The 9,894-nt window shown below is 36.5% G+C and overlaps 1 long non-coding RNA gene and 1 pseudogene across 1 annotated transcript; both read left to right on the top strand.

Moving 5' to 3' along the window:
• The first annotated feature begins 3,199 nt into the window (after positions 1-3,199).
• On the top strand, positions 3,200-4,567 carry LOC147538905 (exocyst complex component EXO70B1-like; annotated as a pseudogene).
• Positions 4,568-6,259: 1,692 nt separating this feature from the next.
• On the top strand, positions 6,260-8,517 carry LOC147538904 (uncharacterized). Its single transcript, XR_015226146.1, has 3 exons — positions 6,260-6,537; positions 7,026-7,077; positions 8,294-8,517. It is a non-coding gene; the product is annotated as an uncharacterized LOC147538904 (long non-coding RNA).
• The last annotated feature ends 1,377 nt before the right edge of the window (positions 8,518-9,894 follow it).

Raw genomic sequence — 9,894 nt, 5'->3', positions numbered from 1 at the left:
TTCTCTAAAATCAGTCCAAACTTCCATATCACCATCACCATCTTTACTTCCTCCATTTTTCGCCCAAAAATTTGTAGGTGATGGAGTACTTGCAGAACAAGTATTTTCCCCCCTTTATAAGACTACTATCATATCTATTTCTAGGGTTTTGAACGGTTGACCCACCACCATTCATGCGAGGAGTTAGTGATTAACTTCCTGTTTTCTTCGTCATGAAATTTTTTTCTGTTGCTGAAATTTCACTCTACAGTTATCAGATTTCACCTTCATAAGATAAATGTGAAACAGAAAGCATCCCCTATTCATGGAATTTGAAAACATATTTCCTTAGAAACCCTTGATCTGGAAGAAGGAGAGAGAGAAAGAGACAGCGAAAGACAGTGGGAGAGAGAGAAACAGTAGAGAGAGAAGAAGAAAGAATGAGGAGATGAAGATTAGGAGGTTTAGAGCAATCGTGTGAATTTTTGGATTGAAAAAAGAATATGTCTTCTAAGTCCGTTTTGTTTGACTAAGTCTTTATGCCCCGGAGAGTTTTCTTTATTCCCCAAAGTCGCGACCAAGATCAATTATCAGAAATCTTCAATAATGTCTGAAAAAGGATACCACATCTCCAACAGAAAGCCATCATCAACTCATTAGGGGTACAACGTATGGAAAGTGATGATAAATATTTTGGGTAATTTTACGTTAAAATCTCTTCACCAAATCGCATCGTTTGATTTTCTTGAGTCTAAATTTCTATTAAATTGGCGGGATGGAAACAAAGGTCTCAAGTAGGAATATGGATCGCATTCAGACTGTTCTGCCCTCACTTCAATTCTACCGGAAGGAGTTAAATCTAAACTCGAAAAATTGGAAAGAAACTTTTGATGCGGGCATGACTCTGATGAACATAAACTACATTTCATTAATTGGGGGACCATTTGTTGGCCTAGATTAGAAGGAGGTCAGGGATTTAGGAATCTAGAGTTGGTAAATTTATCAGCAGTCGTTGACATGGAGTTTCCTCACCAAACTCAAATTAACATGGGCAGAACTTCTTCCAGCCAAACATCTAGGAAATTCTAATTTTTGGAATGCTAATCATGTCCCAAGTATTTCTTGTACTTGGCAAGCGATGTTAGCAACAAGAGTAATTTTTCAACATTCTTGTTTTTGGTCTCTGGGAAATGGTGCTTCAATTCGCCTCTTTGAAGACTCTTGCATTGCAGGTTTACACACATTCTTAGACAAACCAGAAGGTTGGCAGGGTCTTTCACCGGGTACTAAATCGTGGGACGTTGATTTAGTTCGGGGTTTATTTAATCGAAGCATTGCTTCAAAAAATTTAAGTCTATTTATACCTCAGGAAAATATTGTCTAATTTGGACACCAACAAAGAATACAATAGTTTATTGACCCTGAATCAACCACCCTACCAAGCACCAAATTTTCATTAGAAATCATTTTGGGCGAACAATACATTATATTCTAAGTTGAGAAATTTTATATGGAAGATTATTCTGTTTGGCAATAAAAACTAATATTAATCTCTTATGTCTGTTCTGTAACACATTTGAAGAATCGACATCTCATCTTTTACTCAATTGCAACCGGGTTCAACACTTATACCAACAAATTGGAGTTACTATATATAGAAACTGATGTATCATCGGATCGTATCTCCCATCTATCCACTAGGATCGAATATCCCGATTTCTACTTAAAGGTTAATAAAACTTCCTTACTTTTGTGGAGAATATGGAAAGAGAGAAACAACATAATTTTTTAATTACAACAGACTCTTCTTTTACGATCACGATTTTGACAAGTACAAGTGCGAAACCACTGTGGAAAGTTATAAGAATAGCTAATGAAATCAGGTCCTTATGGTGCCATTTTGAAGTGTGCTCAATAATACATGTGTATCGCGAGATAAATCAGGCGGCACATTTCTTCTCACAATTGAAACCTAGTATGGGTTATCTGGAGTTACTACCGAGGTCGATACGGACAGAGTTGACAAAGATTTTGCAGGAAGACAAGAGAGGCGTACCTAGAATCCGGCGTTAGTAGTATTTAGATTTTGCTATTTCTTTCATGTTAACATTGTTTGCTTGATTAGTTTATTCTTTATTGTCATTTTTTGACTCCTTTGTAATGGGTCGGGCCGCATAACCCGTTGAATATTTCAAATTAAATATAATTTTTTACTCTGACTACTTTCAACACCACTATTATATTAAGTCGTTACTACTCAGATTTTTTCTTCCTACCATTTGCAAATCCCACGTCGCCACCATCAAACAACCGACTAATACATCATGAATGGATCCCACCCCAGTCGAAACAATATGATGCAGGGGCACCCGGCGTGGATACTTTGGCCATGGCCATACAGGTCCCATAGGCCGTCCGGCCATGAGGAATAGATTTAGGAAGTCCCAATTTTAGTATGATTCATAAAGAATCTAGGTTTAAGAAATTATATTGTTTTAGTATTTCCAATAATTGGAAAGGTCCAGATTTGAGTCTATCTATTTAGGAAGTTGCAGTCTTTTAATTATTTAGGAAAGTCTGATTCGAGTCTATCTAGGAAAGTATGTTATCCTATAAAAGGAGGTCCAGTCTGTCTTTTAATTTCATGTTGAAGAGAAACCCCAATCAAGTTTATTAAAGTATTCAGTTATTTAGAGTTATTCAGCCTTTATTTACCGTTCTTTATTGTTCTTCACTTACTTTTATCTTTACCTTTTAATTCCGCTGCGTTCTACATCAAGTGGTATTCAGAGCCATAATTTTTTTTTCCCTCTTCTTCACTTTTATCACCATGGTTAATACTACTATCACCGCTACACCAACTAGGGAGAAAACACCAACCTTTTCATCCGAATGGGACAACATTAAAGAAGGGCTATCTGCAGGTAAAAAGTTGGAAGAAGGTTTCAATGAGTACAAAAAAGAAACAACAGAAAAATTCGATAAAATCGATCAACGATTCGATAAACTCAACGACTCCATCAACTTCATCTCCAAACAACTCGAAGGTATTCGTTCGAACTCTACCATACCCCAACCAGCAACCATAGACACGTTTTCCAGCCAGAACCGTTCTTTCCCACCACATCACCTAGGTGTTATATCACCAAACCCTACCAAAACCTTCCACCAATCTACCTTACCCCACCACAGTTCAGTTGAGTATATTATAAACCTTCCTATGAGTAATCAACAACCCTCACAGTACTTCACAACACCATACCCACACCATACGAGCAACATTCCCTACCAAACCCGTCTCCCTGAATCAACCAACACAACCCTTACCCCACCTCAACACCAACATGACGTTCAGCATACCCCACCGAATTATCGAACCCCTAACAATTCGGCTACCTACACCCTACCTCTAGAAACCCAAAGTCTCCTACAACCCCGAGCTATCGACTTTTCCTTACCCCACCACAATAGTAAACTCGAGAATTACTATTTCACACGATATCGAGAACCAGAAAACATCTCAAACAATTCGGCTACACCGGTTTTACAGATAGCTATGTCTAGATTGGAAAACGAATTTCGTCATATTTTGATTAGAAATACTGTTCCTCTTGATGCTAATAAACTTAAAGGATCAATTAGAAGAGGTTCGATTTCATTAACTTCAAGTGATGGAGAAATTGAAGATCTTGATGGATTTGTTGAAGATGGTCATGAGAGTTTTTCTGAAGAGAGAGAAAAATCAAGTGATTTGAATGAAGATCAATTTGTTGATTCGATTCAACCAGATGCTTTATCTGATCTTAAAGAAATAGCAGAAAGGATGATCAAATCTGGTTATGAAAAAGAGTGTTGTCAAGTTTGCTCTAGTGTTCGTCGTGATGTTCTAAATGAATGTTTATTAACCCTAGGGCTTGAGAAATTAAGTATTGATGAAGTTCAGAAAATTGACTGGCAACCTCTAGATGATAAAACTAAAAAGTGGATTCAAGGTAACAAAATTGTAATTAGGGTTCTTTTAGCTGGTGAGAAACGAATTTGTGATCAAATTTTTGAAGGTTCAGACCTAATTAGAGAAATTTGTTTTCTTGAAACAACAAAAGGATGTTTGAATCAATTACTAACTTTTGCTGAAGCAATTGCTATAGCAAAATGATCATCGGAAAAGGTATTTCGAATTCTAACTATGTATGATATCCTAGCTGAAGTTATCCCAAATCTTGAAGAACTATTTTCAGATGAATCAGGTAAAATTGTTTATACTGAAGCTCAAGAAACACTTGACAGATTGGGGAAAGCAGCTAAAGGAACTTTCATGGAGTTTGAAAATGCAGTTCAGAACGAAACTTCGAAGACAACTCTTGGTGGTGAGATTCATCCCTTAACTCGTTACGTTATGAATTATATTAAACAGCTAGTGGATTATAGTGAAACACTCAATTTACTCTTAGAAACCGATAAAAACGAACTACAACTAGGAGATGATGATACCGATACCCATAACTTGAATTTAGGTAACCTCTCCCCAATGGGTAGTCGATTACAGATTTTGATTTCATCTTATTTACCGTTCTTTATTTATCGTTAAAGCTGAAAGTATGATATCCTACTTGAATTATCTGTTCAACATGAGAATTTAGGAAGTCCAGTTTGGGAACCACGAACGATAAAATACGAACTAGATGTGAAATAACTGAATACCAGGTGGATCGTGGTTCTTTTCAGTATTTCCATTATTCAGGAAAGTCCAGTTTGGGTCTAACTAGGAAAGTATGATATCCTATAAAAGGAGGTCTAGTCTGTCTTTTATTTCCATGATGTAGAATGCAGCGGAATTTAAGAATAAAATAAACTAATACGAAGAACGATAAAATAACGATTAAATAACTCTAAATAACTGTAAACTCGATTAAACTTGAATTTACATGTTGAACAGAATCACGAACGTGTTATCCTTTTATACGATTTTCTAAAAGTATTTAGAGTTATTCAGCCTTTATTTACCGTTCTTTATTGTTCTTCACTTACTTTTATCTTTACCTTTTAATTCCGCTGCGTTCTACATCACAATATAAGATCAATGTCGACGGATCGGTTTTACAACAAGGATCAACATGTGCGGCGATAGTCAGAATTTAGAATGGTGATATAATAAGAGGTTGTTCGAAACAACTTGGAGAATTCAGTGATAGTTGTTGAGGTTTGGGCATTTTACATGGGAGTCGAATTGGAACTACGAATGGGTATTCAAAACTGTATCGTCGAAGACGATTGCAAACAGATAGTTGACGCGATTAATGGAACGGGCGACACAATTCCTTGGGTAGCTTGATCGTTTATACTTGACATTCGTCATCGTATTCATGAATTTGATTCGATACATTTTCTGTTTTGTTATCGACAATGTAATACCATGGCTCGTGACTTGGCAAACAATGAATTCATGAATCATACAACTGAATTTGGGATTGATTTAACATCCCAATGTGTATTGCTAACTGGCATTGAACTTTATAAACGAAGTAAATCTTCTTATTTCAAAAAAAAATGGAAACATGTTTTGGGCTTGTGTTCGACATATAAACAATAATAAATGGAATCGTGTTATGAGCTCCTCTCCAAATATGCATAATAATGACTGGAATCATGATTTGGAGTTAGAACTTCCGTAAAGAAGGGATTAGTGCGGGAACGCGGGATTCGTTCACACCACATTAGCTCACCCAAGTATAATTGGAAATATTACTTTTTACATACAAGAATTCGTCACTGTTTATTACCTATTTACTATGTAGAATAAGAACTTGTTCTATTGTCCAACATGGAAGTCACTACAAAAAAAAAGTTTATTGCCAACGGCCCTTACCGACGGACAAATGTGAAGGTGTCGCAATACAATATTCGCCGACGGTTTTAGTAAGAGTCGTCGGTAATAGTGGACTTCCGCCGACGGTTTTTACTAACTGACGTCGGCATAGGTCGTTCTGGGAAAAGTCCGTCTTTTATAGCTTTCCGACGCACTGCGTTTTCGTCGGCATAGATTAGCTTCTCGATGGATTTTAATGCTCCGTTGGCAATAGTTTGGCGGGATATTTATTTTTTCGTGGACTATATTGGCGCTCAAAATAAAAAAAATTCCGCCAAAATTTGGCTCAACGGTATGCTATTACCCGTCGGTGGTAATTTGGCGCACATATTTTTTTCTTCCCGCGAAATCTTATCCCGACGGTATTTTCGTCCGCGTCGATAGGGGTTGACCCTGGCCGACGGTTTTGTTTTATTTCGTCGGTAGAAGTCCCTCATAAAAATTTCCAATATTTCGTGGCCGACGACCTTTGTTCTTCTCGTCGGTAGTATCCCTTAAAAAGAAAAAGAAAAAGAAAAAAAACGCCTCTTCTTCTATGTTCGATTTTTTCTGCTCTTTCTCTCTTGGAGTCTTGGTTGAGGAGAAAACCCTAGACAACGGTTGTTCCTCTATTTTTTTTTCTCTCTTTCTCTCTCTCTCTCTCTCTTTCTCTCTGTTGGAGAAAAGCCCTAATCGACTACATCAACTAATCAGTAAGTTCTTTCTCCCTCTATTTAACTCTCTCTCTCCCTCTCTCTTTGTAAAGAGGAAAAAGCCCTAATCGACTACTTCTTCTCCAAATTAGTAATTAGGTGTATTGGAATCGTTATTACTAGGTCTGAAGGCAGTACATCTAGAAGCCCTAGATGACTTCAGCTTGAACGAAATAAGTCGTGAGTTGCCTCTTTAACTCTTTGTCTCTCTCTTTAACTAGGCGATACCTCTTGATGATAATTGTTGCTACCCTAGATGATTTAACTTCCAATTTATCACTGTTCTATGAGTGAATTTTGTGGTGCCAAATTAGTTGCAATTTGACAGTAGCTTGTTTTATTTCATTGTATAATCTATGTTCAATACTTATCTTGATTTAGAACAATCATTAGTTAGGGTTTTCATTTTGTTATGGTTAACTTTTGGGGTTATCATCTATCTGTAATTAACATTCATTTTGTGTTGGTTTTTGGGTACTGTTTGTCAGATTGGAGTTGTGGGATTCTTGCATACCAGGCTTCTCCTTCACTTCTTCTCTGGTAAGGGTTTCCCTATGTTCAGTACTTATTTTGATGATTTCTTTGTATTTTTGTTTGGATAGGGGCAATATACGCGCACAACTTCTTCTCAGATTTAGCTTGGATGTGATTACTTTTGTTTAAGGTAAATACTTTATGCATCTTACAATTATTTTTCATTTGTTTGAGTTTTTCTACATCAGATTGATATAAGTACGATGAAATACCGGACTGTTTATTGCTACACGTGTGTTTGGTGTCGAATTTTGTAACGCATGACTTTGCTTCCCTGGTGAACTGGACTATAATGAGAGCATTAATAGAGACATTGATTATTGTTACCTAGCTATGCATTTATTAGGTTGGAATAGGTTTAATTTGAATATCACTGTTGCGACAAGAGTTTCAATAGAATATAAAGTATACTTTTATTTTCTTTACTTTTATTCTTCTTTAGGAAACTCGATAAACGCCGACTCAAACACTAACAAGACCGGACCTATAGGCTACCAACTGTGACAAATTTTCAGTAAACCCCAATAATTTTCGTGATTGGTTTGTTCACTCGCCAGATGAAGTTCGTCTCTTGTGATGAACATTTGTTTCTTCAATAATGCTTGTTATAAGCTGGCAATCTTTACACTTGCTAAATAATATAATATCATTTGAAGTTTCAACCAGAATTCGGAACATGTTTGATAAATTTGAAGCGACCTAGTAGCCAATACTGGCCTATGTTGCATACTGTTGAATTTTAGTATTGTATTCGGAAAAGTTTCCTTTAGGGTTTGTTCAGTATAACAACTGACTGTATTTTTCAGCATCTTGAGTAATGTTTTGCACGGGTTATCTGTGCCTGTTGTTTAAAGACTTCGATGTCACTTTTCAAAGCTTTGTGACCTTTTGCCACTGTCCATCTATCGCGGCTTAGCCTTTAAAAGTGACTTTGTTGGTGTAAGGAGATCAATGAAGATCAAAGAAGAGAGTTGAAATGAAAATTTTATAGATTAGAAAAGGGTTATTTGAGAAAGTTGTTAGATTCCCAACTAACTTTTCTCAACAGTCTCCTATTCTAACTGCACCCTCTCGTTGTCTATAGGCACTGCATATGAACTCTTTTTAATTAAGTGACTTCATATGTTCATTTGCTGCCTCGGTTACTTGCAAATGTATTTTGAGATATAAAGTTTCAAGCTTTGAGTTTGAATATCGTTTGCTTGGTTGTTTCTTTGTGTAGGTCTTTTGGTGTTTCAGAGGTGATAAGATACTTGTTGAAGATCTGATTTTTATAAGTTCATTGTTCCTAAACGAGTTTTGTAATTTTGAATCTTCAAACCTTTCATGGTTTTCTTTTCGTTAGACAATGGCTATTATGAAAAATATGACTTGTTCTTCAATGTGTATTAGACGTTTTGATAGTTATGCAGGTTAATATTCATTATGCTGCTGCATTTTATGGATTATCGGGTGTAGCAGCGGGTACAAATAATAGATTTCAAAAAAAAAATAACTATTGCCGACGGAGTGAAAACCGTCGATAAAATCAACACCTGCCGACGATTTTTTGTAACACAAACCGTCGGCATAGGTTAAGAAACTCGCGGGAAATGGTGTTCCCGCGAAATTATCTTTCTCACTGCCGACGGTGTTTTATTTACACAAACCGTCGGCAGAAGGTATGCCGACGCTTGGGTTTCGTCGGGAAGTTCGTCGCGGATAGTTTTAGTGACGCCTGCCAACCATTTTATTGTCGTCGGCAGTGAGTTATGCCGACGAAATGTATATTATCCCGATGCTTTTTTACCGTCGGCAATATTCGCGATTTTTGTAGTGAGTAGTATTGTCATTTTCTCATATAATACATTCAAGATGACAATAACACGTAATGGGTCAATGAAACTGCACACTATAAAGGATAAGAAAACTGACCAAATTAACAGGGGAGTCTCTTTGCTCAGACACATGGTGACCCTGGTGTCGCAAGGACTTGCGGTTACGTGCGTTTCATTTTTCTCGCAGGTTAAGTCCAAGAACGTTATATGTGAGTATAAAACAAGTATGATTAACGGTCTGACTTCCGCTCAATAGTCTGACTCCTTCGACTTCCTAACCCACAATTTTAGCCTCACATCGTCATATGTATGCTTATTCATGCTCGGCGGAATACAAAACAGATTCCACAAATATCTGATCGGCTTTATAGCAATTTAATTCATGGAAATTAAGTTTAACAAATGAAATTCATGGAAATTAATTTCAACCCAATAACAACAAAAACAAACCATGTTATCAAGATGAATGACTGTAAATTTGAGAATTTGAAAAGCAACAGTGAACTATTCTAAGAGCAAGTCCAACCATAGCCTGTCTCAGGCCCTAAAACCCACTTTTTCACCCAAATTTTGCAGCCTCAGCTCAGCCCCTAAAATTTAGCTCCAACCTCAGCCTCTCCTAGGGACCGAAATATGTGCATGTGAGAAGCGCGTGTGTGGCTTTTTTGGGTGCGAAGAACTTGTGTATGTACGAAACACTTGTTCTAACTATTTTCGAAATAGTCTGAAAAAAAATATTTTCGAAATAATATATTTTTTCTAAGGTTAAAAAATTATTCGGGAACCGACACGTCGGATTTTAAAAAATGAATGGTTTTTCGTTAGATTTAAAAAAAAATTAATGTGTAAGTTTTTGTTAAATTTAAAAAAAAAAAGTTAATCAAAATAACTGTTTTTTTAATTTTATTTTGTTTTAAAAAAAAATTGGACCGTTGGATGTGATCCAATGATCAAATCTTGCCGTTGGATCACATCCAACGGCTAGATGTGATCCCCAACATGACCG

This window comes from Eschscholzia californica, unplaced genomic scaffold (genome assembly GCF_041429995.1).
Source record: "Eschscholzia californica isolate CP2 unplaced genomic scaffold, dmEscCali1.0.p SCAF_5, whole genome shotgun sequence".
NCBI classification, from domain to species: domain Eukaryota; kingdom Viridiplantae; phylum Streptophyta; class Magnoliopsida; order Ranunculales; family Papaveraceae; genus Eschscholzia; species Eschscholzia californica.
This window is presented reverse-complemented; position numbering and strand designations above follow the sequence as displayed.